This window comes from Schistocerca gregaria, chromosome 9 (assembly GCF_023897955.1).
Source record: "Schistocerca gregaria isolate iqSchGreg1 chromosome 9, iqSchGreg1.2, whole genome shotgun sequence".
NCBI lineage: Eukaryota > Metazoa > Arthropoda > Insecta > Orthoptera > Acrididae > Schistocerca > Schistocerca gregaria.
Genome location: NC_064928.1, coordinates 234943215 through 234961817, shown reverse-complemented (window position 1 = coordinate 234961817; position 18603 = coordinate 234943215).

Genomic DNA, 18603 nt, shown 5'->3' with positions numbered 1-18603 from the left:
ATTTCTACTAGCCCTCGTCATTGTACCTATTTGATCCTCTGCTGTATTCACTACTCATCCTTCAGAGCTACCTATTCCTCTTCTACTGTATTTCTTTCCCCCATTCCTGTCAGTTGCTCTCTTATGCTCTCCCTGATACTCTGTACAACCTCTGGTTTAGTCAGTTTATCCAGGTGCCATCTCCTTAAAGTCTCACCTTTTTGCAGTATCTTCAGTTTTAATCTACAGTTCATAACCAATAGATTGTGGTCAGAGTCCACATCCGCCCCTGGAAATGTCTTACAATTTAAAACCTGGTTTCTAAATCTCTGTCACCATTATATAATCTGCCTGATACCTTCTAGTATCTCCAGGATTCTTCCGTATATACAACCTTCTTTTATAATTTTTTGAATCAAGTGTTAGCTATGATTACGTTATGCTCTGCGCAAAATTCTACCAGACGGCTTCCTCTATCACTTCTTACCCCCAATCCAACTACTTTGTTTCCTTCTCTCCCTTTTCCTGATCTCGAATTCCTGTCACCCATGACTATTAAATTTTCCTCTCCCTACAGTACCTGAATAATTTCTTTTATCTCATCATGCATTTCATCAATTTCTTCATCCTCTGCAGAGATAGTTGTCATATAAAGTTGTACTACTGTAGTAGGCGTCGGCTTAATGTCTATCTTGGCCACAATAATGCGTTCACTATGCTGTTTATAGTAGCTTACCTGCACTCCTATTTTTTATTCATTATTAAACTTACTCCTGCATCACCCCTATTTGTTTTTGTAGTTATAACCAAATGTCTTGTTCCTCCTGCCACCGAACTTCACTAATTGCCACTATATCTAACTTTTAACCTATCCATTTCCCTTTTTAAATTTCCTAACCTAATTGCCTGATTAAAGGATGTGACATTCCACGCTCCAATTCGTGGAAAGCCAGTTTTCTCTCTCTTGATAACGATTAAATATAGGAAACATAAAACCAGTAAAGACCTGAGACAAGCAAGACTGTAATGCTTCCTTCAATCCTTAGGTATCAGCATTTGTTTCTCTCTAATTTTGCTACAGCTTTATACGGCGTGCTTTCCTTTATTCTAAAGAATCTACAACCTCATCAAAGTTCATCAAACGCTTTGTTACATGAAAAATCAAAATACAGTTGTGTAGTACTGAAAAAGCTGATAATACGAATAATACCTAAGCTTGATGTGGTTTCTCGGTTTGATTACGTGTGTTTTATCACAGTCTGCTAGATAAAACGAAATACGTCCTTCTATTCTTCTAATATTGCAGCAATTTTAACACACGCCAAATAATCGAGACTGTTTTGGCACATATGGCCATTTTTATTCAACACATTTGCAATAAAAAAGGAACAATACAGAATATTATACACTAAGTACCAATATCACATGTCTATTAGGCCAACAACAAGCAAAGAGTTTTATGTTAGGAAATAGTTTCATATTTCATTTATACGTTCCAATTTCTCAAGCATAAGACCCAAAAGTAGTACTACGAAATTTCTATATAAATTTGGAGTCGTCATATTCTTTCATGTAATTTGTCTGATGTTTCCGTTTCTTCTCTCTCCTCTTTCTAACAAACAATCTTGTCATAACTAATTCTGCAACTATTCCTGCAATTGTCAAAACTTATTCACCGGTTAACTTCACTAACCCTGTAGGAATCACCAATTTGGTCTCCCGCGTTTATTCTCCAGTTACGCGTTATTACGTGTTTGTACAACACGTTTTTCGGGCTATTGTTTTGTAATAGGAAGAATGACCTGGAAGTCTTGCTCGGTTCTTTCACTTCGACATCTGTCTTTAATTTTCCTACTCGGGTAGTAAAGGACAGCAGCACATCGATAGATAACGCTTTTATAGACCAAGATAAGTTTAAAAACATAAATTCTTGTCCTGTTGAGAATGGCCTTTCTGACCATTGTGCTCAGCTAGTTACAGTATATGACATAACACCATACACTAATTCAAAACTACCCTCCGAATTTTTGCGTTCAATTAATGACTCAACAATTAGAAATTTCAGGGAAAATCTTCAGCAGTTAGATTGGGATGAGGTGTACAAGGAACCCGATGCTAATTTAAAATATAACTTATAAGAGAATTTGAAAACTGTTTCCCCAAGAAAGTGGTTAAATCTAATTATAAGAAACCATGCAAAAACCTTGGCTTACTAAAGGAATAAAAATATGTTGCAACCACAAAGGGGAACTGTATCTAACAACAAGAAAGAGTAATGACCCAGAAACAGCCAAATATTATAAAAACTACTGTGATACATTAAGAAACGTTATTAAGAAGTCCAGAAGCATGTGCATCATGTCTGAGATTAATACGTCTGATAAGAAAATCAAAACAATTTGGAATATTTTTACAAGGGAGACAGGGCAAACAAGAAAACAGGATGACGGCATTACCACCAAAGCAATTGGAAACTTGACAAACAACAAGCCGGAAATCGAAAACATTTTGAATAATCATTTTTTTAAATGTTGTAGAGAAAATAGGATCTAAATGTTCATTAGAAGAAGCAAAACACTTAATGGATAAGGCCTTCCCCACACAATTTGGTACAATTGAAATCCCACCCACCTCTCCTTCTGAAATTAGGAAGATAATAAACTCACTCAAGAATAAAAGCTACATGGAATTGATGGCATTTCCAGCAGGGTAATACAAGCTTGTTCCCAAGAGATAAGTGGGATTCTTAGCCACATATGTAATAGCTCTCCGAAGCAGGGTATTTTTCCAGATAGACTGAAATATGCCATTGTTAAACCACATCATAAAAAAGGGGATACGTCTGATGTCAACAACTACCGCCCAATTTCTCTTCTGACTGCCTTATCCAAAATTCATGAAAAATAATGTATTGTACAGTAGCTTCACATCTTTGAAAAAATAAAGTTTTAACAAAATATCAGTTTCGTTTCCACAAAGGTTTTTCAACGGATAATGCTATTTATACTTTCACTAATGAAATATTGAATGCTCTGAGTAACCAGAAGTCACCCGCTGGAATTTTTTGTGATTTCTCAAAGACTTTTGATTGTGTAAATCATGGAATACTTCTAGATAAACTAAAGTGCTGTGGAATGAATGGAACAGGGCTCAAATGGTTTAAATCATACCTAACTGGAAGAGTGCAGAATGTTAAAATAAGCAGTTCACATAAGACACAAAAAAAACTGGTGGTTTCTCAAACTGGGGAACAATCAAGAATGGGGTGCCGCAAGATTCGGTCTTGAGTCCTCTGCTGTTCTTAATATATATTAATGACTTCCCATTTTTTATTCACGAAGATGCAAAGCTAGTACTTTTTGCCGAAGACACAAGTATAGCTATCACACCCAACAGACAAGAATTAACTAAAGAAACTGTAAACGACGTTTTTGAGAAAATCATTAAATAGTTCTCTGTAAATGGGCTCTCATTAAACTTTGACAAAACACAGTATACATGGTGATCCATTGATCGTGACTGGGCCAAATATATCACGAAATAAGCATCAAACGAAAAAACTACAAAGAACGAAACTTGTCTAGCTTCAAGGGGGAAACCAGATGGCGCTATGGTTACCCGCTAGATGGCGCAGCCATAGGTCAAACGGATATCAACTGCGTTTTTTTAAATACGAACTCCCATTTTTATTACATATTCGTGAAGTACGTAAAGAAACATGAATGCTTTAGTTGGACCTGTAAATAGCACATTAATACAACTGATGCTCAAAATGATGTCCGTCAACCTCAGTGCATTTGGCAATACGTGTTAACGACATTCCTCTCAACAGCGAGTAGTTCGCTTCTGTAATGTTGGCACATGCATTGACAATGCGCTGACGCATGTTGTCAGGCGTTGTCGGTGGATCACGATAGCAAATATCCTTCAACGTTCCCCACAGAAAGAAATCCGGGGACGTCAGATTCGGTGAATGTGCGGGCCATTGTATGGTGCTTCGACGACCAATCCACCTATCATCAAATATGCTATTCAATACCGCTTCAACCGCTCGCGAGATATATGCCGGACATCCATCATGTCGGAAGTATATCGCCATTCTGCCATGCAGTGAAACATCTTGTAGTAACATCGGTAGAACATTACGTAGGAAATCAGCATACATTGCACCATTTAGATTGCCATCGATAAAATGGGGGCCAATTATCCTTCCTCCCATGATGCCGCACCATACATTAACCCGCCAAGGTTGCTGATGTTCCTCTTGTCGCAGCCATCGTGGATTTTCCGTTGGCCAATAGTGCATATTATGCCGGTTTACGTTACCGCTGTTGGTGAATGACGCTTCGTCGCTAAACAGAATGTGTGCAAAAAATTTGTCAGCGTCCCGTCTCGTAATTTCTCTTGTGCCCAGTGGTAGAACTGTACACGGCGTTCAAAGTCGTCGCCATGCAATTCCGGGTGTATAGAAATATGGTACAGGTGCAGTCGATGTTGATGTAGCACTCTCAACACCAACGTTTTTGAGATTCCCGATACTCGCGCAATTTGTCTGCTACTGATGTGCGGATTAGCCGCGACAGCAGCTAAAACACCAACTTGGGCATCATCATTTGTTGCAGCTCGTGGTTGACGTTTCACATGTGGCTTAACACTTCCTGTTTCCTTATATACCGTAACTATCTGACAAACGGTCGTCCAGGATACCGAGCAGCATACATAGCACACGCTCTTTGGGCATTTTCATGGCAATAGCCATACATCAACACGATATCCATTTTAACACGGGTAATCTACCACGAAGCAAATACCGTCCGAAATGGCGGAATGTTACGTGATACCACGTACTTATAAGTTTGTGAATATTACAGCGCCATCTATCACTAAGCGAAAAAATGGTCCAACTAAAACATTCATATTTCTTTACGTACTATACGAATATGTAATAAAAAATGGGGGTTCCTATTTAAAAATAACGCAGTTGATATCCGTTTGACCTATGGCAGCGCCATCTAGCGGGCCAACGGGCCAACCATAGAACCATCTGATTTTCCCCTTCAAGCTAGACGAGTTTCGTTCTTTGTAGTTTTTTAGTTTGATGCTTATTTCGTGAGATACTTGTCCCTGTCACTATCAATGGACCACACTGTATACAGTTCCACACAGTAAATGGATAGACACCATTAATAAATATAGACTTCGATCAGAAATCGGTAGTTGTAGAATATTCAAAATTTCTATGTGTATGCACTGATGAGGGGTTGAACTGGAAAAAAAAACACACTGAAGAATCTGCTGAAACGTTTGCGTTCAGCTACTTATGCTATTAGGGTCATTGCAAATTTTGGTGATATTCATCTCAAAAAATTAGCTTACCACGCCTATTTTCGTTCTCTGCCTTCGTATGGCATCATATTCTGGGGTAACTCATCGTTGATTAAAATAGTGTTCATTGCACAAAAGCGTGTAATCAGAATAATTTCTGGAGCTCATCCAAGAGCATCCTGCAGACACTTATTTAAAGAGCTATGGATCTTCACTGTAGCCTCACAATATATATATTCACTTATGAAATTTGTCACTAACAATCCGAACGAATTCAGAAGTAATAGCAGTGTACATGGCTACAACACTAGGAGAAAGGATGATCTTCACAACTCAAGGTTAAATCTAACTGGCTCAGAAGGGGGTAAATTACGCTGCCACAATAGTCTTTGGTCACTTACCTAATAGCATCAAAAGTCTGACTGATAGCCATATAGCATTTAAAAGAAAATTAAAACAATTTCTGAATGGCAGCTGCTTCTACTCATTAGATGAGTTTTGGACATAGTAAGTGAGTAATTTCCCCACCCCCTACCAAGAAAAAAAGTGTCATGTAAAATTTTGTATAATGTAATATCTTGTATAGACAACTTTTACTAACCTGACACGTTCCACATTATTACGAAGTGTCGTATTCACGATCTATGGAACAAGTACTAATCCAATCTAATTTAATCTATTCCGAGAACAGAACTGACGAGGCTGCTACCCGGGGACTGTACAAAAGGCCGTTAGTTGTGTAGTGACCTGGCATAAATTTTCTGTCAAAATCGCATTTTCTCGGGTACACCGAGAAGATTAACATGTGATCTTCCTTGTCTGTTATTCCTGTTGGCCGTTTATTTCCACACTGGTAGTCTGAATCTATGGATTTCGCTAATAATTCTAACAACGCTGATCATTCGTACACCGAATCAACAACATAGACAAACAGTGATTGGCATTCACCCATTCGGTTTTATTCGGCTCAGCTCGTATAGCCCCGTCCCCTTCTGTCTGCGGGAAAGTTTTATACTTCTAGATGCGACGGGGATTCCCCTATCAGAGACATCGCATACACTACGCGCGCATCATTCGTTCAGTAATCAAGTTAGAATGTGTTCAAATACACTCAGAAACCAACAGAGATGCGTTTCAAAATCGCATGAATAATCGATCGAATTGTGAAACAGGATCCTTTTTTTTTTTTTTCTAGAAAATGAATTTGGTACCCCCCTGAAATTGCCACCCGCGGAAGATACCCTAGTTTGCACCCCCTCCCCCCTCCCCTTAGATGCGGGCCTGGTTCTTAGGGTATTTAGGTGTCATATGTGACGAGAATTGGCATCAGTATCTGAGACAGGGGTGAGGCAAGACTGCAGTCTTCCCACCATGTTATTACAGATAGCGTATTTAAAAAAGTAAAAAGTAGGAAGAAGTCGCTCCCCTAACCGCATAGAACCTGAAGTCGCAACACCAGACCAATCACAACAACTTCCCTCTCCAGAGCAGCGTCATGTAAGTCACATAGAAGAGCTTAGCACCAGGCACACAACAAACCAGAGTATTCCAGAGACTTCACATTAAATGAGATCACTGCAGCACTGAAAGAAATGAGGAAGGGAAAAACTCCAGGATTTGGTGGGACACCTGTGAAAATAAGACTCGTAGAAGGTTTGAGGCCTTCCTGGTCAACATAATGACACCGGCTAGGCTTCCAAAAATATTCAAGAAAAAAAAATATTGTTATGCTAATGACTGGTGAATCAGTGAATAAAGTTGTTAGCTTCTTTTAATTTACGTCTATGGTCACAACCTTTTTGATAACACATTACCGGTTTCGGTGCTTAATGACCATCATCATATCTGCTTCATAAAAAGAAAGTCCTAATGTACTGCAGCCACAGTGGCATCGTCAAATGTTAAATGCGGAATCAGCACCAGCATCGTCAAATACATATAAATAACATCACATTCACGAGTTTTTCGTGACGATGTCGCAGCTTGGTTAGATACTGTTCACTCGCCCTCCTGAGTTGATCCTAAAAGCTTTTATAAAGACTCATCCTTAACGGAATCTGCCTAAGGGTCCTAATTCCATCGAACAAACAGGATTCATACCCAGCAGAAGCTGTACAGATCAAGTGGTTAGCTGAAACACACATATAGAAGTAGGATCCAACAACAACTTAAAACATCAATGCTTTTAGTAATCTCGCAATTCCCTATGATACAGTACGAAAAAAAGGACTGCTACAAAAAGTCGCAAGTGTAACTCACTGCCAACTCTTCAATAAATTAAAAAGACAGTAGAATATTAATAATCTTCTTCACGGCATAGTTTTGCCACCAGTTTTGTTCGACCCACATACGACCGTCGTTACTGTTATGATGATGACGAACGAGTCGTCGCCAATGTTGACTGGTGGCCGATGCTAAATAGAAACATATAAATCACAGCAGGTTTGTCGGTAACGTCAATAAGGTACTGGCTGCAGAGTCTGTATCTGCAACGACTGAAATAATTCCAAGTCGTTGGTAAAAAGTCAAATACATTGTGCACTACTGGCAATTAAAATTGCTACACACGAAGATGACGTGCTACAGACGCTAAATTTAACCGGCAGGAAGAAGATGCTGTGAGATGCAAATGATTAGCTTTTCAGAGAATTCACACAAGGTTGGCGCCGGTGGTGACACCTATAAGGTGCTGACATGAGGAAACTTTCCAACCGATTTCTCATACACAAACAGCAGTTCACCGGAGTTGCCTGGTGAAACGTTGTTGTGATGCCTCGTGTAAGGAGGAGAAATGTGTACCATCACGTTTCCGACTTTGATAAAGGTCGGATTGTAGCCTATCGCGATTGCGGTTTATCGTATCGCGACACTGCTGCTCTCGTTGGTCGAGATCCAATGACTGTTAGCAGAATATGGAATCGGTGGGTTCAGGAGGGTAATACGGAACGCCGTGCTGTCTCCCAACGGCCTCGTATCACTAGCATTCGACGTGATAGGCATCTTATCCGCATGGCTGTAACGGATCGTGCAGCAACGTCTCGATCCCTGAGTCAACAGATGGGTATGTTTGCAAAACAACCACCTGCGCGAACAGTTGGACGACGTTTGCAGAAGCACGGACTATCAGCTTGGAGACCACGGCTGCGGTTACCCTTGACGCTGATTCACAGACAGGAGCGCCTGCGATGGTTACTCAACGACGAAACAGGGTGCACGAATGGCAAAACGTTATTTTGTCGGATGAATCCAGGTTCTGTTTACAGCATCGTGATGCTCGCATTCGTGTTTGGCGACATCGCAGTGAACGCACATTGGAAGCGTGCATTAGTCATCGCCATGCTGGTGTATCACCCGGCGTGATGGTATGCGGTGCCATTGGTTACACGTCTCGGTCACCTCTTGTTAGCATTGAACAGTGGACGTTACATTTCAGAGATGTTTCGACCCGTGGCTCTACCCTTGATTCGATCCCTGCGTAACCCTACGTTTCAGCAGAATAATGCACGACCGCATGTTGCGGGTTCTGTACGGGCCTTTCTGGATACAGAAAATGTTCGACTGCTGCCCTGGCTAGCACATTCCCCAGATCTCTCACCAATTAAAAATGTCTGGTCAATGGTGGCCGAGCAACTGGCTCGTCACAGTACGCCAGTCACTACTCTTGATGAACTGTGGTATCGTGTTGAAGCTGCATGGGCATCTGTACCTGTACACGCCATCCAAGCTCTGTTCGACTCAATGCCCAGGCGTATCAAGGCCGGTATTACGGCCAGAGGTGGTTGTTCTGGGTACCGATTTCTCAGAATCTATGCACCCAAATTGCGTGAAAATGTAATCACATGTCAGTTCTAGTATAATATATTTGTCCAATGAATAGCCGTTTATCATCTGTATTTCTTCTTGGTGAAGCAATTTTAATGGCCAGTAGTGTACTCCCTATTTATCATTTCTAGAAGTTTCATACGTTTCCAGTGTTTGCATACTTTAGAATGTTATATGTTGCTATAATTACTATCACTGTCCGTTCAGGAGGCAGTTCTCTTCCACCTGTACGTTTGGTTCGTAATAAACGTGCTTTCAGTGTTCAGCGTTGCATTCCATTGACGTCTTGCATTCCCGATTTAAACTTGGTTGTGACTACGAGATATTATAACCACGTTATGAGCTATGAGTGAAAAGCATTAACTCCTGTTCTTCTCTCTTTTTTTCTTTTTTTTTTACTGTAATAAGTCTCCCTTATCCTTTCCGTCATCCCCCCCCCCCCCCTTCCCGCCCATTTCCACCAACACCACCATCCAACGGCACAGCAATGCAAACCTCCTACCTACAATACGAGGGTTACTCGGAAAGTGAGGAACAATCGGTCGCAATTGGAAAATACAGTGAAAATCTGATGAAGCTTTGCACAGATGCTTTCGATCGCATTATGTCGCTTTTTTCTGTTCTAAGCTCACAGTGATAGCGTAAAGATCGCTAGAAATTAGCGTCTCCCGCCAAGTATGAAGGCCTGGCGAAACATTTCGCCTGAAGCTATGCAACCCACCTAACATAACTGTCATGCGGTTCGTTCTACACTACAATTGTCGGCCGCACTCTGCATGGGCAATGAAGATGCTCCTGCAGCGTTGTCGACGAGAAGTGTTTGACCACCCACAATACAGCCCGTAATTGGCTACCCCTGAGGTTCATCTCTGCTCAAATTGAGCAGCTGGCTCTGAAGACAATATATTGACACAGCCAACGATCTGCAGTTCAAAGCAGAAAATTATCGAAAAACACCGTCTGTCTTCTACAACGAGGGAATTGAAAAGTTGGTACAACACTGTGACAGGTGTCTATGTCTGAGCGGTGACTGTGTAGAGAAGTAGCTGGAAGGTGTTGCTAATGCAAATAAAACAGTCTTGAGTTTCACTGTTGTTTCCATTTCGCCGGCCGGTGTGGCCGAGCGGTTCTACGCGCTTCAGTCTGGAACCGCGCGACAGCTACGGTGGCAGTTTCGAATCCTGCCTCGGGCATGGATGTGTGTGACGTCCTTCGGGTAGTTGGGTTTAAGTAGTTCTAAGTTCTAGGGGACTGATGACCTCAGATGTTGAGTCCCATAGTGCACAGAGCCATTTGAACCATTTTGTTTCCATTCCGCGACCTATCGTTCCTTACTTTCAGAAGAGCCGTCGTAGTTTTAGTCATTATATTACGATGACCAGCCGTCCTTGTTGTCTGGGGACAGCCTTCAGTTTCAGGCCTTGTCCTCAAATGGTTTGAAACGGACTGAGGCCAACAAATGTTGGCCGCTTCCTATTTTTTGTCCTCAATTTTTGAAATTTCGCAAAATAATTGAAATAGGGAGAATGTGTTGAACATTTTAAACTAGAACTCAACTGAATACACCAGTGCACCCAGATTTGGCATCGAGTAGTTAGTTAATTGCAAGGAAATGGACAAATAAAGGTGTGGAACTGATTTCTAGTATGAACGAATTTTTCCTTCAGTTTAGAAATTATGCTATACGCCGATGGGAGATGTTGTGAAGCAACATACTAGGTCATTTGCTGATCGTGGCGTTATTTCGTTTCTGTTTTAATTGAAATAATTTTAAAATAATGACTAATGTTTTTCAGCATCCACTTTCGTGCCATTAGATAAATGACGCCTTGATTGCATTTCGTATTGAGGCTTTTAAACTTTTGTTAGCCACAGTGGTCTAAGCGATCCCGGGAAGGGTTGAATTCTGTAGTTTTCTAAAGACAGTGGCTCTTTCCGCTGTTTCCGTTTCGTACTTAATAGTGACTGCTTTAATTTTGAGTTACCAAGTAAAGACTTATTGAATATTTGTTCCCTGTGCTTTTGAAAAGAGTTCGAAGTTTTCATTTTCCCTCTTTTCCATTTCTGTCCTCACTTCCGGAATTTTTTCCGCTGTTTGGCTTGACAATAGTTTTTTCCGCCCGTCGGAGTTCCTAAAATTTATCCGCGCTACGCGGCCGCCTAGTCTTGCCTATAGGTAGGATCCTAGGTACATAGATCCAATGTGGGAGCGTACCGCTAAAACTAGTAATGCATAGAGGAAATTGGTGTTTCTGCGTATTTACGTGGGGTGCGTTACAATCGACTGTGTGCAGCGTCAACTGCCACTCTGCGCACTAAGCTACAATTTTATAGCATTTCAACTTCACAGTATATTACACCATCATCCACAAGCCACCTAGGGAAACTTCAGACGTTATGCACTGCGTTTCTCGACAACCGACCTGACATCTGCTTTCTGAATGAAAGCTTCACATAGACTTCTCTGTGAACCACGTTCATCTAATCGTTTTCGATTAGGTTCTCAACTGAGTCGTTTCTCATTTCCTGGAACCCAGCATGCAGTTTTATTGGTACCTGCTCCATCCATTCCAATGACTACATATTTATTCCTACGTAGACTCCAACCATACCTATGGAAACATTTTGGAATACCGTACATTACACATACACACATTAGATTAAAACTGTGTGCCCGACTGAGACTCGAACTCGGGACCTTAGCCTTTCGCGCGCAAGCGCTCTACCATCTGAGCTACCGAATCACGACTCACGCCCAGTCCTCACAGCTTTACTTCTGCCAGTATCTCGTCTCCTACCTTCCAAACTTTACAGAAGTCTTGGTCGGGCACACGGTTTTAATCTGCCAGGAAGCTTCATATCAGCGCACACTCCGCTGCAGAGTGAAAATCTCATTCTATATACACATTGGTCAAACTACAGAAAGGGCCATTAGAATAATACAGTTAATCGCGGTAACATTGCACTACTTTAACAATTTTTTTTTTAAATCGCTGACAAAAACATCGTTCTGGTGAAATACAACTAGGTCTTTACTCACAATTAGTGCTGAGTGCTATCGACAAGAAATTTGAGATTGATTCCATGTATCTAGATTTCCAGAAGCCTCTTGACACCGTACCTTACAAGCTTCTTGTACACAGATTGCGTGCTCATGGAATACCGTTTCAATTATGCAACTGGATACGTGAATTCCTGTCACAGAGGTCACAGTTTGTAGTAATAGACGGAAAGACGTTGAGTAAAATATAAGTGTTTTCTGGCGTTCTCCAAGGTAGTGTTATAGGCCCTCTGCTATTCGTTATCTATATAAACGATTTAGGAGACAATTTGAGCATCCATCTTAGGATGTTTGCAGATGATGCTGTCGATTATCATCTAGTAAAGTCATCAGAAGATCAAAACAAGTTTCGAAACGATTTTGATAAGCTATCTGAATGGTGCGAAAATTGGCAGTTGACTGTAAATGATGAAAAGTGTGACGTCATGTATGTGAGCGTTAAAAGGAAACCGTTAGACTTAGGTTACACGATAAATAAATCAAATCTAAAGGCCATACATTCAACTAAATATCTATGAATTACAATTACAAACAACTTTAGTTGGAAAGAACACATAGAAAATGTTGTGGGAAAGGTGAACCAAAGACAGCGTTTTATTGGCGGAACACATAGAAGAAGCAAAAGACCTACTAAAGAGACTGCCTGCACTATGATTGTCCACCATCTTCTGTAGTATAGCTGAGCGGTATGGGATTCTTACCAAGTAGGATTATCTGAGTGCATCGATAAACTTCACAGACGGGCACCACGTTTTGTATTACCGCGAAATAGGGAAATAGCGGAATGGCGTTAGTCAGGCAGTAATAGCCGGCTGAGACAGTCGCAGCAATAGATAAGTAAACCGCTTTTGCGACACTCACGAGTTCCTAACTAGGAGCGAATTTTATTATATCATCTGCGTGCTTTAAAAGTTTATTTTCTTGAGTTTCTGCGTGTAAATTTTAAATCTAATAGCCACAGTTCTAGCGTTTTCGTTCGCGTCAGAAAGTAAACCGATGAAGTTCCTCGTCATGGGCAAATTATTTAGTTTCACCTGAGTGCTTCGGTCGTTAGTTTTTTGAATATTTGCGTATTACTAGACACAGTTCGTGCGTTTTTGTCAGTGTCTACATTAGACTTGCGCAGCGCATGCCGGTAGTCCGTTTATTTGCATAGTTTAGTTTTCCACGGTCTTTGGCACGGACAGGGACTGCGGTTGTTGTGTGCGGATGTGAGCCGAGTTGGTGACACTTCGCTCTCAGCTTCAGGCTGTGATGACTTCGGTTACACAGCTTGAGGCTGCAGTGGATGGGCACCACTGTTGTGGGCCGGCCGTGGGGATCCAACGGACGTCCAGCGTGTCAGAGTCTTCCGAACGGTCCTCGCCGGTGGCCAACCCAGTTACTGCTCACACTGCAGTCGACACCTCACCTGTGGTCGAGTGTGAAGTCGCCCCGGGGCGAAGCAGGCGGCGAAAGACTTCCCAGGCGGCCGCACGTAAGGCCTTCCCGGTCTGTCTGACAAACAGGTTCCAGGTGCTGTCGCCTGTCCTGTTCCAGCGGAAACCTCTCAGCCTGCAGGACCCGGGCAATCACAGAGGGTGGGACTATTGATAGTTGAGAGCTCCAACGTTAGGCTCTTTATGGATCCCCTTAGGTGCTTGGCTGACAAGGTAGGTAAGAAAACCAATGTGCACTCAGTGTGCATACTGGGTGGAGTCATTCCAGGTGTGGAAAGGGCCCTCCCGGATGCCATGAAGAGCACAGGGTGCAGCCAACTGCAGGTGGTTTCTCACGTCGGTATCAATGGTGTGTGTCGCTTTGGATTGGAAGAGATTCTCTCTGGTTTCGAGCGGCTAACAGAAGTGGTAAAGGCTGCCAGGCTTGCTTGCAAGACTGGCGCAGAGCTGACCATTTGCAGCATATTCGACAGGACCGATTGCGCAACCTCTGGTACAGAACCGAGTGGAGGGTCTGAGAGGCTCAGATGGAAATGCGACCGTGTAGGTTGCAGATCCCTCGACTTTCGCCAAAGGGTGGTTGGATTTCGGGTTCCGCTAAATAGGTCAGGTGTCCACTATACACAGGAGGCGGCTACAAGGGTAGCAGGGGCTGTGTGGCGCGGACTGGGCGGTTTGTTAGGTTAGAGCAGGCTGTTCCAGCTCGTCGGCTCCGTTGTGAGCCGCGGAGCGCTTCCTGCTCCAGGGAGCCGTGTCGCTCGCTGTGTCCATTCAGGTGGGCCGGCACACCGGCACGTGGCACGGCTGGCTGAGGCAGGCAGCAAGGCAAGCGTTTTGATGTCCCAGCTGCGTCTTACAAGATCGACAACCTCATACTCATAGCTGCTAAGACGTGGTGACATGCTACACCAGGAAATACAATGTCCAGGAAATAAGTAAGAAACAACTGTTTTACAAGAAATTGCATACTACATTTATTGGGTCTTTGTAGCTTGACAATATTTTTTTTCTTTACAATATCGGAAATATCACGCATCAAAGTGTTCGCAGCGTTAATGCAGAGATCGTTCCTTACTTTTCACTCTTTTCATTGCTGAGAAAAGCTGCTCACAACAATATGTAGATCCAAACATGCACCTGATCTCAGCGGCATTGTTGTGAGGCTTGCGAAATGTTTTTTGCTGTAATGAACGATACCATCGTGACAAATCCAACGTGTTGTGGTACCTCTCCTTCAACAAAGTTGAATTTTGCAAATCAATAATCTCCAATTGAAGTGGCGATGACAAGTCATCGGGGGAAACTGAAAACCGAGTGCTGAACACCTTAAGTTCCATTTCCAAACTGCTGAGGTCTCGGAATCGTGTTTCAAACGACGTGATGAGCTACTTTAACTTTGCTTGGTAACCGCCGAAAGTAGTACCTTCAGCAAGACGATTGAAGAACGTTAAACGTCCATTACTCATCTGCCTCTCAAACAAACATAATTTTTCCATGAACGCTTCGATCTGGTCGCGCATGTCAGTGCCCTGCAATGACAGATTTAAATTTTTCAGATGCCTAGTTATGTCAGCTAGGAACGCCAGGTCTGATATCCATTTTATATCTTTCAGACAGCGCATTTCTTCCCCTTTCATTTCGAGAAAAAGAGATATTTCCTCACGAATGGCAAAGAAAACATCAAGAGCTTTTCCCCGACTCAGCCAACGAACTGTACTGTGGTAAGGTATATCCCCATACTCCGCTTCCATATCCTTTGAACTGGCGATGATTCGTACCGTGACGTTGCACAAAATTCACACACTTCACAACATCTTTCTTTACGCCACCTAGCTCTACTGTTTCAGCACATAGTGCCTCATGATGAATAAAACAATGAAGAGTCAAAATGTCTTTCCCGAATTCGTCCCTGAGTTTATTTTTTCAAACGAGAAGCAAAACCTTGGTGACGCCCGATCATTTGTGGTGCTCTCTGTCTGTCGCTACAGAATGGAGCTTATCCCACGCCAAATTCATATTGTCCACTGATTCACAAACAGCTTCAAAATGTCACGTCCTGTTGCGGTGTAATCGAGTGGTACCGCATCCAAGAATTCTTCAGTTGCTTGCAGCTCCATGTCGACACCACGCACGAAGACTGCAAGCTGAACACAGTACGATATGTCGGTGGTTTCGTCAAGCGCTCGCGAAAATGCAGCACAGCTCTCCGCCTTTTTCCTGAGCTGAGTCTCTAAATCTGCTGCGATGTGCAGCATTCGACGAGACATTGTTTGCTTCGACAGACAAACCCCTTCGATTGCCTATATCTCCCTTGGAAACAAACATTCTGCAACTGCTACCATGCACGATTTTACGAGTGGTCCAACCGGAAACGGCTTGCCCCTCGTCGCAATGATGTGAGCGACCCTGTAGGTTGCTCGAATTGCAGATTCAGTAGTGTTTTCTCCGCTCTCATTCACCTGAAAATTATAAACGCATTACAGATCACGAACTACACTCCTGGAAATGGAAAAAAGAACACATTGACACCGGTGTGTCAGACCCACCATTCTTGCTCCGGACACTGCGAGAGGGCTGTACAAGCAATGATCACACGCACGGCACAGCGGACACACCAGGAACCGCGGTGTTGGCCGTCGAATGGCGCTAGCTGCGCAGCATTTGTGCACCGCCGCCGTCAGTGTCAGCCAGTTTGCCGTGGCATACGGAGCTCCATCGCAGTCTTTAACACTGGTAGCATGCCGCGACAGCGTGGACGTGAACCGTATGTGCAGTTGACGGACTTTGAGCGAGGGCGTATAGTGGGCATGCGGGAGGCCGGGTGGACGTACCGCCGAATTGCTCAACACGTGGGGCGTGAGGTCTCCACAGTACATCGATGTAGTCGCCAGTAGTCGGCAGAAGGTGCACGTGCCCGTCGACCTGGGACCGGACCGCAGCGACGCACGGATGCACGCCAAGACCGTAGGATCCTACGCAGTGCCATAGGGGACCGCACCGCCACTTCCCAGCAAATTAGGGACACTGTTGCTCCTGGGGTATCGGCGAGGACCATTCGCAACCGTCTCCACGAAGCTGGGCTACGGTCCCGCACACCGTTAGGCCGTCTTCCGCTCACGCCCCAACATCGTGCAGCCCGCCTCCAGTGGTGTCGCGACAGGCGTGAATGGAGGGAAGAATGGAGACGTGTCGTCTTCAGCGTTGAGAGTCGCTTCTGCCTTGATGCCAGTGATGGTCGTATGCGTGTTTGGCGCCGTGCAGGTGAGCGCCACAATCAGGACTGCATACGACCGAGGCACACAGGGCCAACACCCGGCATCATGGTGTGGGGAGCGATCTCCTACACTGGCCGTACACCTCTGGTGATCGTCGAGGGGACACTGAATAGTGCATGGTACATCCAAACCGTCATCGAACCCATCGTTCTACCATTCCTAGACCGGCAAGGGAACTTTCTGTTCCAAGAGGACAATGCACGTCCGCATGTATCCCGCGCCACCCAACGTGCTCTAGAACGTGTAAGTCAACTACCATGGCCAGCAAGATCTCCGGATCTGTCCCCCATTGAGCATGTTTGGGACTGGATGAAGCGTCGTCTCACGCGGTCTGCACGTCCAGCACGAACGCTGGTCCAACTGAGGCGCCAGGTGGAAATGGCATGGCAAGCCGTTCCACAGGACTACATCAAGCATCTCTACGATCGTCTCCATGGGAGAATAGCAGCCTGCATTGCTGCGAAAGGTGGATATACACTGTACTAGTGCCGACATTGTGCATGCTCTGTTGCCTGTGTCTATGTGCCTGTGGTTCTGTCAGTGTGATCATGTGATGTATCTGACCCCAGGAATGTGTCAATAAAGTTTCCCCTTCCTGTGACAATCAATTCACGGTGTTCTTATTTCTATTTCCAGGAGTGTATGTTGCATGTTTTGATACCCTCCGTATTACGATACTGTTTTCAAACTCACGTCTCCTGGTACGTCGTTCTTAAGCCTGGCTACCAGTTCTCTGCGTGCAACGCCTTCTACCTGCTCGTAGTGCGCTGCGTGAAGACGTGTATAATGTCGTTGTATATTGTACCTCTTCGCAGATTTAAACACTTTATGGCATACAAGACGCTCCGGACGAGCATCCCTCTCAATGAATAGAAAGGTATCCTCCAACAGAGGTACTGGGCTCCCGTGGCTAGTCATAGCTGTCATTGAACACGGGTTATTGCGGCAGTAGCGGCTGCGTGCTGCCAGGGGGCAGTGGGTTCGCTTTCCCCCTCGACGCGGGCTGCGAGGTGTCGCAGTGAGCGCTCCGGAGCGCTCCAGGCCCTTAGAGCTCGGTTGAAACAGCCAGCGTTAGAGGGTCTCGGGAAAACACAAAAAGGGCTTCAGTCGCAAAGGGTGCAGGCTGAACACAGGAAGAACATAGATACAGGAACCATTGGTATAACAGTTGTAAATTGTCGTAGCTGTGTTGGGAAAGTACCAGAGTTCCAAGCGCTAATAGAAAGCAGTGATGCTCAAATTGTTATAGGCGCCGTAAGCTGGCTAAAGCCGGATATAAGCTCAGCCGAAATTTTTGCGAAGAACCTAATGGTGTTCCGAAAAAATAGGCTAAACGCGGTTGGCGGTGGCGTGTTTGTTGGCGTTAGAAGTAGTTTAACTCGTCGCGAAGTTGAAGTAGATACTTCCTGTGAGTTAGTGTGGGCAGAGGTAATTGTTAGCAACCGGAATAAAATAATAATTGGATCCTTTTACCGACCTCTCAGTTCAGATGCTACAGTTGCTGAAAGGTTCAAAGAAAACTTGAGTCTGATTTCAAACACGTACCGGACCATAATTGGTGGTGACTTTAATTTACATTCGATATGTTGGCGAAAATACATGTTTAATTCTGGAGGTACGCATAAAATAGCATCGGAAATTGTGCTAAACGCATTCTCAGACAATTATTTCGAGCAGTTCGTTCATGAGCCCACGGGAATAG